The sequence below is a fragment of the Phyllobates terribilis genome, unplaced genomic scaffold (assembly GCF_046119375.1).
Source record: "Phyllobates terribilis strain yellow unplaced genomic scaffold, ASM4611937v1 Scaffold_1__5_contigs__length_1240528914, whole genome shotgun sequence".
In the NCBI taxonomy this organism is placed as follows: domain Eukaryota; kingdom Metazoa; phylum Chordata; class Amphibia; order Anura; family Dendrobatidae; genus Phyllobates; species Phyllobates terribilis.
In genome coordinates, this window is record NW_027362761.1 from 957,396,839 (window position 1) to 957,411,021 (window position 14,183).

Consider the following 14,183-nt stretch of genomic DNA (forward strand, 5'->3'; position numbering starts at 1 on the left):
TCAAATATAAGAAACCTGGATGTAATTGTTTTTATGTGATACTGACTACGTTTCATCAGTGCTGTGGTTCTTGTATATTCTGCAATCTTTTTGGAAGTGCATTGAGGTGAAGGGTACATTGCTGGAAAAGGAAAAAAAACAAAACAAAACTCTTTAAATCTCTTAGTTTGCGAGTGTGAACGAGCTGCGTGTGTCCGGAGCGTAAGTGCGAACGAAAGTAAGTGTGTGACTTGTTTTTCAGTGAAGAGGTATTGGGAATCCTGCAGAAAATACCTGTGTGAATTGCGGTGAGTGCTGCATTGTGACCTGCTGAGTGCTTTTCTACCTGTTTAGATTTATTGGGCTTTTTAAAATCTATTTTCTCACTACAGTTTTAGTTTCTTAGTTTACTACCTGTGTATTTAAGGGTTAACTACATTGCACTAAAATCCTGAGGTGTAGATTGTAATGGGTCTGGGAGGCGGAACCTCTGAGCTACTATAGAAGGGGGCGGTCCTTGTAAGGGAGCGGGTGGCGACCAGGGAAGACGGGCAGGCAGTCACAGCAGGTGACCGGGACAGTCTCTGAGTGAACGGGCTGGAGGTCACGGCAAGTGACCGGGGCAGTCTCTGGATGAACGGGCAGGAGGTCACGGCAAGTGACCGGGGCAGTCTCTGGATGAACGGGCAGGAGATCACGGCAAGTGACCGGGGCAGTCTCTGGATGAACGGGCAGGAGGTCACGGCAAGTGACCGGGGCAGTCTCTGGGTAAAGGGTAGGTACGACCTGTGATGGCAGAGCCTCCAGGTAGGCTAGCAGGCAGATGGTAGATGTGAGCTCCCAGGTGAGCAAGCGAAAGTCTCTGGAATGGCAGGTGGTCACAGCACGTGACGGCGGAGCCTCCAGGTAGGCTAGCAGGCAGGTAACAGGTGTGCGCTCCCAGGTGAGCGGGCAGGAGTCTCTGGAATGGCAGGTGGTCACAGCACGTGACGGCGGAGCCTCCAGGTAGGCTAGCAGGCAGGTAGCAGGTGTGCGCTCCCAGGTGAGCGGGCAGGAGTCTCTGGAATGGCAGGTGGTCACAGCACGTGACGGCGGAGCCTCCAGGTAGGCTAGCAGGCAGGTAGCAGATGTGCGCTCCCAGGTGAGCGGGCAAGCTGGTCAATAGACAGACTGACAGGAGTTGGAGGGCAGACCGTCGGACCTCAGGCTAGCAGGCAGGTAGCAGAGGAGCGCTCCCAGGTGAGCGGGCAAGCTGGTCCTTAGACAGACTGACAGGAGTCGTAGGCAGACCGTCGGACCTCAGGCTAGCAGGCAGGTAAGCAGAATATCAGGCAGGAATCAGACAGCAAACTGGCAGGAATCTGGCAGGTAACTGGCAACGGGACCTGAGGGCTGAAGCAGAGTAGTGAACAGTGCAACAACATTGCTCGGGCACCTCCATTTTGGAGGAGGTGCCTTATATATGGTGAAGTCCTCCGGCCATTGGCCGGGGACTCCTTAGGACGGCGCGCGCGGCCCCTTTAAGAGGGAGGGAGCGCGCGCGCGCCCTAAGCACAGTGGCCGGGAAGGAGCGCGCGCTGCCAGCAGAGCGGGAGGAGGACGCCGGGCTCGGAGCAGAGGGGTGAGGGGAACAGCGTCCCTGCCTAGCAGAGGGCAGGGACGCCGGCGCTACATAGATTTACTCACAAGGGGTTAATTAAGGGGAAAGGGTCATAATTAAGGGTTTATAAGGGGCAGCTGGTTGGGCATCAAGTCCTTTGGAAGTGCATTGAGGTGAAGGGTACATTGCTGGAAAAGGAAAAAAAAAAAAACTCTTTAAATCTCTTAGTTTGCGAGTGTGAACGAGCTGCGTGTGTCCGGAGCATAAGTGCGAACGAAAGTAAGTGTGTGACTTGTTTTTCAGTGACTTTGGATTCAGGGAGTTTGGAAGGGAGGACTTAGGACTGAATTGCTGACTGTATTTCATTCTTTCTTTACTTTAATTTTTACTTAATTAATCCACCTGACCTACTTAGCTGATTCCCCCGTCCATACTTGATACTTAATTGATCCCCCGTCCATACTTAACTGATCCCCCGCCGATATCTAATTGATACACTTGCACATCCCTAATTGATCCCCGTCCATACACCTATATATAAATAATTGTGTTTTGTACTTGTATATATATACTGACTGTATCCCCATATTTAGAATGACGTCCATGTTGGCCGGAGCCGTGCAGTGTACATCTTGCGCAATGTATGCATTCCGTGAGCACCCGCTCGAGGATCCATACTGCTGCGAGAGATGTGAGCATATCGTGCACTTGGAAGCCCAAATTCTGGATCTAAGTGCTCAGATAGCGGTACTGAGGAGCATCGACAACATGGAACGGAGTTTGCTGCTCACCGAGAAGACACTCAATGGGTCAATACTGGGGGTGGAGCATAGAGGGGAAGTGCAGGCTGAACAGGCAGGGAGCTGGATAACAGTTAGGAGGGATAGAGGGAAGAAGTATAGGAAGGCTGATTCAGAACCGGCATTATTGGAGCACGACAGATCCTCTGACCGCCGGGGGAGTGTATGCTCCAGTAATGAGGGGGAGGGGGGAAGTGTAGGGCAGGCAAGACAGGTTCTGGTAGTGGGTGACTCTATTATTAGGGGGACAGACAGGGCAATCTGTCACAAAGACCGGGATCGCCGAACGGTGTGCAGCCTCCCTGGCGCTCGAGTTCGGCACATCGTGGATCGGGTTGACAGGTTACTGGGTGGGGCTGGCGAAGACCCAGCGGTCATGGTCCACATCGGCACCAATGACAAAGTGAGTGGTAGATGGAGGGTCCTTAAAAATGATTTCAGGGACCTAGGTAGGAAGCTCAGGGCAAGGACCTCCAAGGTAGTTTTCTCAGAAATACTACCAATCCCGCGAGCCACACAGGAGCGCCAACAGGAGGTTAGGGAGGTGAATAAGTGGCTAAAGAGTTGGTGCAAGGCAGAAGGGTTTGGGTTCATGGAGAACTGGGCCGACTTCGCGGTCGGCTACAGGCTCTACCGTAGGGACGGGCTGCACCTCAATGGGGAGGGTGCAGCGGTGCTGGGGAAGAAGATGGCTAATAGGTTGGAGGAGTTTTTAAACTAGAGACGGGGGGGGGGGGAACCAAGGAAATAGGTGGGATGTGAGGCAAGCAAGGGGGAAGGGGAGAAGTGAATATAATGAGGGTGGAGAGGGGGGTGGGGATAGTACAGTTAGATCATTAGAGAAGAATAGGATGCTAAATAACCCCAAAGTTTTATCTTGCATGCTGACCAACGCAAGAAGCCTGACCAATAAGGCGGATGAGCTGCGGGCGCTTATATCGGAGGAGAGGTATGACATCGTAGGTATAACAGAGACTTGGCTAGACGATAGCTACGACTGGACGGTAAATTTATTAGATTATAGTTTATTTAGAAGGGACCGGAAACAGGGGAAAGGCGGAGGAGTCTGCTTATATGTAAAGTCACGTCTAAAACCCAGACTAAGGGAAGATATAGGAGAGGGAGAAGAGGGGGTCGAGTCCATGTGGGTAGAGATAGAGGGGGCAAAAAATAATAATAAAATATTACTAGGGGTCTGCTATAAGCCACCCAATATAACAGAGGAGAATGAGAATCTGCTATTAGGACAAATAGACAAAGTAGCAAAACATAATGAAGTGATTGTAATGGGGGATTTCAACTACCCGGATATTGACTGGGAAACAGAAACCTGTAGATCTCAGAAAGGAAAAAGGTTCTTGACAAATATTAAGGATAATTATCTCTCCCAACTAGTGCAGGAACCAACGAGAGGGAAGGCCGTGTTGGACTTAATATTGACTAATAGGCCTGATAGAATAACTGAGGTACAGATAGGGGGGCACCTAGGTAATAGCGACCATAATATTATCGACTTCACAATACCATTCAGTAGGGTTATCAATAAGGGAACAGCAAAAACATTAAACTTTAGGAGGGCGAAGTTTGATCAGCTGAAAGAAAGCCTTCAACTTATTGACTGGGACAAAGTTCTTAATCAAAGGAATACGAATAGTAAATGGGAAACCTTCAAAAGAATTCTGAATACTCAGTGCGAGAGGTATATACCGTATGGGAATAAAAGGGCCAGAAATAAGAGGAAACCAATATGGTTGAACAAGAACGTAAAAGGGGCGTTAAATAGCAAAAAAGAGGCATTCAAGAGATTAAAACAGGAAAACAGTAAGGAGGCACTAATGTGTTACAAGCAAAAAACGAGAACCTGTAAAAAACAAATAAAAATAGCGAAGGAGGAAACAGAGAGACGTATTGCTAGGGAAAGTACATCAAATCCCAAACTGTTCTTTACGTATATAAATAGTAAAAGGATTAAATCGGATAATATTGGACCGATAAAAAGTGAGGAAGGCAAAATCATAGAGAAAGATGAGGATAAGCCTAATCTATAAAATAATTCTTTTTCGACAACTTTCACAAAGGAAATCGAACTAACAGGAGAAATGAGAAGTGACAAGCTTAATCCTCCACTAAGTATGACAAATCTAACCCAAGCTGGGGTACAGAAACGCCTCAGTAACATTAAAATAAACAAATCACCAGGACCTGATGGCATACACCCACGGGTACTAAGGGAACTAAGTAATGTGATAGACAGACCGTTATATCTTATATTTAAGGACTCTGTTGAGACTGGGTCTGTGCCACTTGATTGGCGACAGGTGAATGTAGTGCCAATATTCAAAAAGGGAGCGAAAAGTGAGCCGGAAACTATCGGCCGGTGAGTCTGACGTCCGTTGTGGGCAAAATTTTTGAAAGCTTCATTAAAGAGGCAATTACGGAGCATCTTGATGCTAATAATCTTTTAATCCCGAACCAACATGGATTCATGAGGAATCGCTCCTGCCAAACAAACCTGATTGACTTCTACGAGGAGGTTAGCTCTCGAGTAGATCAGGGGGAACCAGTGGATGTCGTGTATCTCGACTTCTCAAAAGCGTTCGATAGCGTGCCACATAATAGGTTGGTATACAAAATGAGAATGATGGGGCTGGGGGAAAATGTCTGCAAGTGGGTAGCTAATTGGCTAAAGGATAGAAGGCAGAGGGTGGTTATAAATGGAATATACTCAGATTGGGTAAGCGTCACTAGTGGGGTACCACAGGGGTCTGTACTAGGCCCAATGTTATTTAATATCTTTATTAACGACATAGTCAACGGGATAAATAGTAAAATATCAATATTTGCAGATGACACAAAGTTATGTAAAACAATTAATACAAAAGAGGACAGTGCAGACCTACAGAGGGATTTGGATAAGCTGGGTATGTGGAGCATTAAATGGCAAATGAGGTTTAACGAGGAGAAATGTAAGGTCATACATATGGGAAGGAAAAATGGAAGTCACCAGTACTCACTGAATGGGAAATCATTGGGGAATTCAGAGATGGAGAAGGACTTGGGCATCTTGATTGATAGCAAACTAAATTGGAGTGCCCAAAGTCAGGCCGCTGCTATAAGGGCAAACAGGGTAATGGGATGTATCAGAAGAGGTATAGCTGCAAAGGATGAGAACATTGTTCTTCCACTGTACAAAGCACTGGTCAGACCACACTTGGAATACTGTGCTCAGTTATGGGCCCCAATATATAGAAAGGATATAAATGAGCTTGAAAAGGTACAAAGGAGGGCAACAAAATTAATAAAGGGAATGGAGGGACTGCAATACCCAGAGAGGTTGGCAAAACTAGGACTATTCAGCCTGGAAAAGAGAAGGTTGAGGGGGGACATAATAAATGTGTACAAATATGTTAGGGGACAGTATAGAGACCTTGCCAGGGATTTGTTCAAAAGGAGGAATATTACGGTAACAAGAGGGCATTCACTAAGACTGGAAGAGAAAAGGTTTCAGCACCAGCATAGGAAGGGGTTCTTTACGGTAAGAGCAGTGAGAATATGGAATTCACTGAGTGAGGAGACGGTAATGTCGGATTCACTACACCAGTTCAAGCGGGGACTGGATGCATTTCTAGATACCAGGCAGATTTCAGCGTATACTTAAAAATAAAATAGTAGGTTGATACAGGGATTTATTCTGACTGCTGGTTTCAGAGTCGGGAGGGAATTTTTCCTCAGGTGAAGATTGGCCAAATCATTTGGGGTTTTTGCCCTCCTCTGGATCTGACGCGCCCCCTGGGCCGTGTGCAAGGGATACCCGGAGCCGGATCTCGATGGGGGTAGTAGTCCTTGTGGCGGTGACCCGGTCCGTGCCCAGGGTGTCAAACTAAGTGGCAGTCTATGGCAGTAGATGTTAATTTGATCGACTACGCCACCCGTTGAGTGCGGCTTTGAAGCCGCCGCTGCAGAGCAGTCCGCTGAGGCCGGTGGTATATGTGCAGCAGTGATGGTATAACCCCCAACGGGAGGGGTATGGCCTCAGGGCAGCAGGTGTGGATGATGGGTGTAGTTATGTTGTAGAAAGGAGAGTCAGAGACTTGAGGTGCAGTTTCAGGGTTTTTACTCACAGGTGTTCTCTCAGTCACTCTGGCCTTGAGTGACCACCCGAGCCGTGCTGCGTCCACCAGGTCCTGGACTCGGCCAACCCCCAGGCAGTCCGGAGCGTGGTCCTGAGCTTCCCTGTCTCTCTCTCTTCCTCCTGGCCGTTCCCACCAGGGATCCACCTTTGGCCGGCTCCCTCGGGTCTCTTGGTGGTCAAACCTCCTCTGGGTTCCCTGACCCTATGCTTGGTGTGCCTTTCTGGTGGATTTGGTGAGGGTCGTGGCAAATCTTGACCACGACCTCCGGTTTCTGGCTGAGGATTAGTGGCCTCCACCAGTTCGGGTTCCGGTACCCGTGTTCGCCAACCCTTCACCCTTTCTGGTCTGTTTCTGGGTTCTTGGGGTTCCCTCTGTCTCTGCTTCTCTGGGCCTTCTTACTCCTCTCTCTCTCTCTCTGCAGGCCTTGCTCTGGAGCTGGGTCCAGCCGGAGCCACAGCTCCCTGTCAGCCCTCCTGGCTGAGCTCCTCTGCACTGCTTCTCCTCAGACTGACTGACCCTGTCCTAAGATGGTGCCCACCATATATACTCCCTCTATGTGTGAGCCCAGGTGACCAGAAACCCAATGAGCTCCTAGCTTTACCCAGAGTACTCCCCCTATCTGCCCCTACACTACTGGGATGTTCCACCCCCCTCCCACTCCAGCCAGGGACAGACGCTGTCGTACCTGCACATTTACTTGGTGGGAGTACCGTAGTTCTGTCCCCCGGAAATGGGATGTATGTAGTGCATGCAGCCTACTGAGCTCAGTCCCACACTCCATCCTTACCCGGGAGTGGAATACCACACCTCTGGAGTGAGGTGCAATACCCCTGTAGCAGCCGAATCCTCAGGGTGCTACAGATCAACTTTAGCAATTACAGAACTAACAGGTCGAACTTGATGGACGCAAGTCTTTATTCGGCTTTACAAACTATGTTACTATGTTACTCATGATGACTGTTAATAACAACTCCCAGTATCTTCTTACCATTGTTAAAGACATACTGGGAGTTGTAGGTTCATGTGATACAATTGTACATGGGGCTGACCTGACATTGCAATTGATCACTGTACTTAGTGTGGTGATTTCTTCATGTTCTAATGGTGGTCTGCCATTGCATTCATGTACTTACAGTGCTTTTGCCGATGCATCCATGTACTGACGGTTCTGGCTCTGAAATCATGTACTGATGGTGGTTCTGACTATGCATTCATGTATTGATGTTGGTTCTGGTACTGCATTCATATACTGACAGTGGTTCTGACACTGAATTCATGTGCTGAAGGTGGTTCTGGTGCTGCATTCATGTACTGATGTTTGTTTTGGCGCTGCATTCATGTGCTGACGGTAGTTCTGATCTAGCAATCCAAAACCTGCTTCATGGCTATTGTAGGGGTTTGGTACTCACTCAGCCACGTTTGAGGTAGTCACAGGAGTCAGTTTCTTTAAAATGTCCAAGGAAGGTTTATTCGAACCTCATAAACTGCACATTCAAAGTAAATGAAGCATAGCCTTGTCCGGCACAAAGTAACAAAACAGGAAAATAAACAGTCCATACAGTGCTGCGGGTTCGCCCGCTCACAGTCAGTGTCCTTCAGCACAGACACACTGGAGGTCTCCAATCTCCAGCCACAGACACTGAATGAGACACTCGGTCTCCATTTTATACACACACCCTTGGGTGGGGATATGTGAGCAGCCAATCCCTCCTGTGTCTTATGACTGCTCGTAAAACCGGCCCTGATACGCCCTATTAACTATCTCAGCACTATGTGTGCTGGAGCATGCTTTCCCGGTTTTACATCACTGAAGCTACCAACCTCAGCGATACATATGTCCCATCAAGGACATGTCCAGCGGCCATCTTACACTATGTTAATGTTCAGCATATGAAAAGAAATAATGAGGCACCAGTCACACTATGCAGCCTTCAATTGTCGAGCACTTGTCGCTGCACTCTGCATATGAAAGAGTGGTAGCCTGAAAACCACGTAGACTGGGCACTAGCCGTGTGCATGCGAGCCAGGTGGTGCAAATTTCATATATAGCGAAATCTGAGCCGTAAAAGCTATAGAAATGGAACAGATAATGCACTCACCAACAGTGTTGCTTGATAATAGTCCTGTTTATTCGGGATTATACATGCGAAGTGGTGGTCCAGGTTCTGGGGTGCGGGGGTAAGAGGACAACGGCCGTTTCGCGCGAGTCCTGCGCTTCAAACGGCTGGTGTCCTCTTACCCCCGCACCTCAGAACCTGCACCACCACTCCGCATGTGTAATCCCGAATAAACAAGACTATTATCAAGCAACACTGTTGGTGAGTGCATTATCTGATCCATTTCTATAGCTTTTACGGCTCAGGTTACACTATGTTTAAACTTAAAAATCCTAAAAACTTAGAGTTTTGAGATTATAAGGAGGATTTGACCAGATTGTGCTCAGTTTCAGCCCCAAAATCTCAGTGTAAGTTAGCCTATGTTCACACTTATTTTTTGCAACTTAAACTGAGCAGAATATCTCCAAATCCCTTCTTAAATACTCAAAATTTAGTTCTGGTTATGTATTTATGTAAGTACACCTTTAAATGTTTTGTAGCTCTTGGGATTGGTTCAGTATGGCATTGCAGCCTTTGGACCAAAAAATGTTGTGCACCCCTGCTATAACCCATTCCAAAATCTTCTATAATCACCCTCTCCTTAAAACCTGATTCAAAATGGATTGGAAAAAAATAAACAAGAAATTTGACCCAGGTTCAAGTTTCAAGCAGTATATAAGTGGGATTCCAAAGAGACAAAATTTTGGGACTTTTCTCCAAATGTTGCCCGGGCAATAGCTAGAGTTAAGAAAAATTCTGTATTTCCGTCTGAAGAATCATCACTCTTGATGGATTCTATGGATAAAAAGGCAGGCTCTCTTGCAAAAAAAGCATACTCCACCTGCAATCTGCAAATCATCTTTAGCTACCTTACTGGTAGCTAGAGCATTAACGATTTGGCTAAGCCAGATTTCTAGAGAATTAGAGGAAGGGGTCCATAGAGAGGAGATTTTAAATAAAATACCCTTGATGAAATCAACTTCTGAATTGCTTTGTGATGCCCCATTGGATTTGGTGAGGATGGGTTCTAGAAACTTGGCCTTGAATAATTCCACAAGAGCCCAATGGATAAAACACAGGTTGGGGAATATTCCTTCAGAGCATAATTTCTGTTCACTTCCTTTTCAGCAATCCAGCCTATTCAGCTCTCAATGAATATCCATCTTGAAGGATTTGAATGAGGATAAAGGCAGTGCTTTTTCCTCCGCAGGAAAAAAGCCTAGCATCAGGTCCTTTTGCAGCAGATCAAAATTTTCCCCAAAGTTTAAAAGAAATTAAAAAATTCCTGACAGTCTTTAAAGAAAGACAATCTTCCATTTTTTTTGCCCTTCAATAAAAATACATTTTCATCTTCAGCTAAGAAATCTACAGAAAGGTGAAGGCAGGCCCTCAATCCATCAGGTGGGCGGGAGACTGGCAATTTAGGCTCAGTCTTCAAAAGACGTTTGGGTTTCTTCCACAATTTGGAAAGGTTATGCTCTGGAACTCAGAACTCCTCCCAGGAAAAAGTTCTATCTGAATCATACAGACAATACTCATCTTCTTGGATTAGTATGAGTTTCTTCTTAAGGAAGATGTGGAAGAAAGCCCCTCTATCCAGTGGGGACAAGGTGTTTACTCCATAAATTTTATAGTCCCCAAAACATGCAACAAGAGGAGACTGATGATCAACCTAAAATATTTGAACCAACACATGACTAAGAAAAAATTCAAAATGGACCATATAATATCAGTTATATCTATTCTCCAACACAGAGATTTTCTTGCCTCCATAGATCTAACAGATGCTTGCCTACCCATCCCTGTATTGACAGCCCACAAGAAATTCCTCAGATTTGCAGTGAAAGTCCAAGGCTGCACCTGGCACCTTCAGATGTATCATGATTGAGGACAAGTATATGTCCAAAGCATGTTGGGTAATGCGGTGATTTTTTTCGCATCCCACCTCATCCCCAAACTTACTATTGTGCTTATCCCAGCCCTAACCCATCTCATTAATTTATCACTGGCACTTCCTTTCTTTTAAGCAAGCAACCATCACAGCTATCCTCAGGAATCCATCCCTCAACTGACCTTGAACAGCTAAACCCTCTATTTTACTAATCCTGTTTGCCTGAAAACTATATGGCCAACATATCCAACTTGAACTGTCCACCGCAAATTGGCTTTGAGTGGAATTTCCTGAGAGTCGAAGGTCCCAACCAATTAAAAAATTTGCAATTGAATTCATGAGGATCGCAATTAAAAATGCTCCATACTATTTCACACAGATTTACGTTTGGCATACATTTCTGGCGGTGGAGCACACTGAGTATCAGATGCGTCTGAATCATTAAAGCATGCCGTAATATAAATTGTCACAAGATCACACAATGCATTATACCAACTACAAATACTTCCACGTGCACATCTTTATTTTTGATTTTTTAAATTAAATTTCAATCATTGTTTCTTTTATGGCATGTACTCCTCCGCCGAACATAGTCTTGAAATATTTGACGGAAATCTAGTGAGCAATGTCACTTCACTTTCCAGATATTATTCACAGTGGGAGGAAGAGTATTGGAAAATGATGGTCAACATGCAATCTGGCTTTTAGCTTCTCTCTCCCAGGAGAAATTTCATTATCTTTTCTGTTTCAAGCCTTACCTTTTAAGCTTCCAAGGTCAGCTCTGTCTAGACTCTTCAGCAGCTTCAACTTCCTGCAGCTAACACACATTCACACAATAGGTGCATGACCTCAAAATGCGCCAGGCCCCCTGACTAAGCGGGGAGTCCTTTCTTTCATTATTTCTAGCAATTCACTGGGTTAAAAAATGAACTGATGTAGCGGCAAGGCTCGCCGTGCTGTGATGATTATACTTCTATAATCTACGCTGCTACCTTGTTAAGGATGACATCATACTGTATTAACTATCTAGCTGCTGCATTTCAACATGTTTTTTTTTCTTACATCAGGAACTGTTGCAGGAATAAAAAGAAAAAGATATCCCTCTGCTGTTATGAAGACGTGCATAAAGGAAACATTTCTTTGTCCGTGTATCTGAACTGGTTACAGAAAAAACTCTACGAAAATGACAGAAAAACAAATTTCCCCTTGCAGTATGCATGCTTTTTTGGTCTATGTAATTAGCTTGGACAGGCGGTACTCAGAATTAACTACACTGAAAGGTATTGTCAGCTTTCTAACACTTTGCAGACAGTGTATGGGGTGTACAGAAGAAATACACAACACATATAAGATGAGATAGAATATTTTGAACTGCATATATCCAATTAACCAGTTCAGGAGTAGGCCATTTTAACCTGTTCCTAACCAATCACATTTTTGGGTTTTATCATACATGCACTTTTAACAGCTGTAATAAATTTTATTGTTTGGATATTAAAATGATTTTTGCCTCTGTTTTCAGAATACATGGGGTTTAATAATTTTTATGTCATCTTTAATTTATTTACATTTACTTTTTATTTTTTTTTACGACCACAAAAGGACCGACAAAATATTTAAAATTGCGTCCCCCTTTCTGTATAAATTATTTTTGTATATTGAACATATTTTATAGATTTTTTCTATTGGGGCAAGGATAAAAATAGTGATTATATCATGCTTTTGCCAGAAACAAGACGGCACACGATGAGACCGAAGGGAATGGGGGCTCTTCCACTAGGGAAAGATTAAAGGGGGGCACCCCTGACACTTGCCCTGCGCAACCCTAAGCTCCATAGCATCCTTAGATGGGTTCTTTCACCCGGTGCGGTGATCATGTTGCTATCCCTGTCTTACCCTGAGAACAACCTCCTGCAGAGCCCTGCTCCACTCCTCTCACTGTAGACTGTTCTCACTCGCTGCACACTGTTCTAACTGGACTGGGCTCTCTAAAACAAGATGGCTTCTCTATATATACCTTCCTTTCATGTTCTCCCCTAAGCCACTTCCTCCACCCACACCCACTACATAGCACCTCCCAACAGCTAGGGACTCGGGACTGTGCTCTCCCTTAGGAGCAATCTCGCCCTACTCCCACTGTGGGTATGTGTTGGATGCAGGTGTTAGGGTCCCGAGCTGTACTCCTTCCTTACCTGAGAGTGAGACACCACACCTCTGGGTGAGATGCAGTACCTCTGTGGCGACCGAATCCTCAGGGGCGCCACACTTACACTGCAATGATGTTTTAGAACATTAGTGCAGGTAAAGTGTGGACTGTCCAGATGTTTATAATCTATGGGCAGTCCAGGAGTAGTTAAATTTCTTTAGTTAATGAGACAGTATGAAAATAAGCAAACCAAACAATTATAATCTCCAACATATAATACTCCTCTAAAGCATAAATATATAAAACCAAGGAATTTCAATTGGGACAAGCAGGAAATATAAACTGTATATCCAAAAGAGAAAAAATAGGGGCATACCAGTATGTAAAGTATAAATAAAGTTTATTAATAAATATATACAAATATATTAACAGTGGTATGGGAACGGTCAGAGAAGATAAAAGATAAACATCAAAATAATCTAGATGGTATAATGGCCCAATTAGACCGAAGATAACTGATATAAAAGGCAAAGATTAGGAAACATACGGTTAAAAACAGAAGTTTACATACACTATATAAAAAGACACATCTGCATGTTTTTCTCAACATCTGACATGAAACCAGAATAAACTTTTCCAGTTTTAGGTTAATTAGGATTACCATAATTTTTAATATTTGCCAAATGCCAGAATAATGAGAGAGAGAGAATGTTTTAAGGCATTTTTATTACCGTATTATTCAGACTATAAGATGCACCGGACCATAAACGCACCTAGGTTTTAGCAGAGGAAAATAGAAAAAAAAATGTAAGCAAAAAATGTGGTCATGATGCACTGTTAATGGGGAGGGGGTCTGCTGCTGACACTGTTATAGAGATAATGTCCCCCAATTCTGTTAATATCCCCCATCCTGGTATATATCCCCCCCCTCTTCCTATTATACGTGGCCCTCATCCCCATCCTGGTATTCATGGCACCCCTCATCCCCATCCTGGTATTCATGGCACCCCTCATCACCATCCTGGCATGCATGGCACCCCATTCCCCCATCCTGGTATACATGGCACCCCTCATCCCCATCCTGGTATGCATGGCACCCCTCATCCCCATCTTGGTATGCATGGCACCCCTTCATCCTGGTATGCATGGCACCCCCTCCATCCTGGTATGCATGGCACCCCTGATCCCCATCCTGGCATGCATGGCACCCCTAATCTCCATTTTGGTATGCATGGTACCCCTCATCCTGGTATGCATGGCACTCCTCATCCTGGTATGCATGGCACCTCTCATCCTGGTATGCATGGCACCCCTCATCCTTATCCTGGTATGCATGGCACCCCTCATCCTTATCCTGGTATGCATGGCCCCCCTCATCCTTATCCTGGTATGCATGGCACAGCAATCCCCATCCTGGTATGCATGGCACCCCTAATCCCCATCATGCTGCACATAAAAAAAAAATTAAACACTTCTACTCACCTTTCTTCCCTGTGCTCCAGTGCTGCGTCCTGCACTGCTGCCAGCACTGATCTCAC